This window comes from Mandrillus leucophaeus, unplaced genomic scaffold, assembly GCF_000951045.1.
Source record: "Mandrillus leucophaeus isolate KB7577 unplaced genomic scaffold, Mleu.le_1.0 Scaffold47, whole genome shotgun sequence".
NCBI classification, from domain to species: Eukaryota; Metazoa; Chordata; class Mammalia; order Primates; family Cercopithecidae; genus Mandrillus; species Mandrillus leucophaeus.
The window spans coordinates 2,675,563-2,677,879 of NW_012105031.1; positions in this window are offsets into that span (position 1 = coordinate 2,675,563).

Sequence of the window (2,317 nt, forward strand, 5' to 3'; positions counted from 1 at the left end):
CTCACTGTCTGAACCCCATTCTTGTGGGTGAGAAATTCTACACTGAATAAGACTGGTTTGGACTCAGAGAAACTACAAGGGTGCACTTTTCCAGCATAAACATGTTCTAGGTTGGATAATCAAATGCATATGCCTATAAATTGAAATCTCCAACTAGGAATAAAAAAAAAATTACGAAAAGTAAAGGATTCATGTTGGTGTTCACAGTAGGAGCAACAGCAGCATGTTGTTTACAGTTCTGGTAGCAACAGAAGCTGCAATGGCTCCAGCCATATCAAATATCCTGTGGCACAGAGGGTTCGGAGGTGTGAGGTTGAGAGATATAAATTTGCTTACCGTATGAACTCAGAGGTGTGATTTTTACTTTGATTTGGTCACCTTGCTTTCTTTGCTCTTGACTGCTTTCTAGCCCTACTTCTGTGACTATATTAAAGAATTCTTTAGCTAATAATAATCCTTCCAATAAATTCGCTCTTCTGCTTTAATGATTCACAGTTGTTTCTCTTGCCATTTAGACTACTGAAAGCACCTCCTGACTATATCTAATCTGAATTCTCTACAACTAGTCAGAGATATAGTTTCAAAACTAATATAAGTGTGTCATACCCCCATCACGATTCTTAGTGATTAGAATTATTTCCACTGTTCTTAGGATCAATTCACAATTCCTGTCTTTGACTTTTAAACTCCATGGCCTGGCCCCAACCAAATTTTCCAGCTTCACATTGTATAAAACTGTGCTCTCTTGGCTTACAATACTACTTTCATTCTCTTGTATCTGCCATGCTTACATACACTTAATGTCTTTTGCACTTGCTATTTGTCTACCTGAAATAACATCTCTTTTCAGGTATAGTGACTCAATTTCTACTCAGCTGTCATATCACAGATTAGGTACCATTCTCATGTAGCCACAATTCATATGGTGATCACTCAGTATTTATTGTATATTAAAATGAATTAAGTTTCCACGTCAACTTAAAACTGTAATTGAGTTAGCTGGACATTACATGTTAATACTCTAATATTAAACCCCTGTGTACCCACAGTAAGACACATGTAATCAAATAATATTATCAACTTTCTTCATACTTTTTAATAAAAATCACTTGGTGTAAATAAGGTTTAAATATTTTTCAAATATCTGTAAGTGCAGAGAAGAAAAGGAACAGTAAGGCACAATAATACTGCTGTTCTGGCAACTCTTGATCAGAATTGATTGCCTAACACTAGTCTGTGACTACTTTCTAGGGGACTGCCTCCCAACTTTTTTTCTGTGAAGTGAACTTGTAGGAGATGAGCTCTGGACAAGTTAACAGTAACTTTTCGCTGATACAGTTAAAACAATAAAGTTTGAAGTAACTCAAATTGTTGTAGTATTCCTTGGTTACCTTCAGTATTATTTATTAATATTAATGGAGCTGATGTAGTAATATTTTCTCTTGTTTTGTCTCTCCACCATCCTAGTTTCTCTCTCCACCATCCCAGTTTATGAGACAGACAGTGCCACAGTACCACATCAAGACATACCAATTTGATTCATGGTGTTTTTTCTTTTGGGCTGCTTTTGTAGTAAATATCTTCACTGCATTTTCTTTCACATATGAGTGTGTATATGAATATATACATATATGCTATATAATATTTGATATATACAAATATACAAAGGTGTACCTTTATTTTAATCTTTGGTTACACGTATCCCCAAATATTTCATATTTTTGATGCTAACATAAATGACATTTTAGATAAAATTCAGTGTTTCATTGATTTATATATGGTTACAAATGATTTTTGTATTTTGATCTTATATACTGTGATCTTACTAAGCTCATTATCAGTTCTAACATTTATTTTAGAATTATCAGGATTTTCTCAACTTATAATCATGTAATCTCTGAATAAAGAGTTTTACTCCTTGATTTCCTGTCCATGTAATTTTTACCTATTTTTCTTCTCTTATTGCACTAGTTAGGACCTCTAGCACTATGTTGCATAGAAATGGTAAGAGTAGACATCCTTGACTTGTCAATATTAAAGGAAAATATTGTTAGAGGTTAGCTCTAGATTTTTCATAACTACATAATACATTTCTAGAGTACTAGATTATATCACAATTGGATGCTGAATTTGTTCAAGTGATTTTCTGCATTTATTCATATATTTACATATTTTTTCTGTATTCTGTTTATATGGTGATTCATACTGATTGATTTTCAAATATTAAACTAACTTTGTATTCCAGAAATAAACATTGATAGATAGTGCATTAGCATTTTTATGCATTGCTGGATTCAGTTTGTTAGATCTCTGTTGA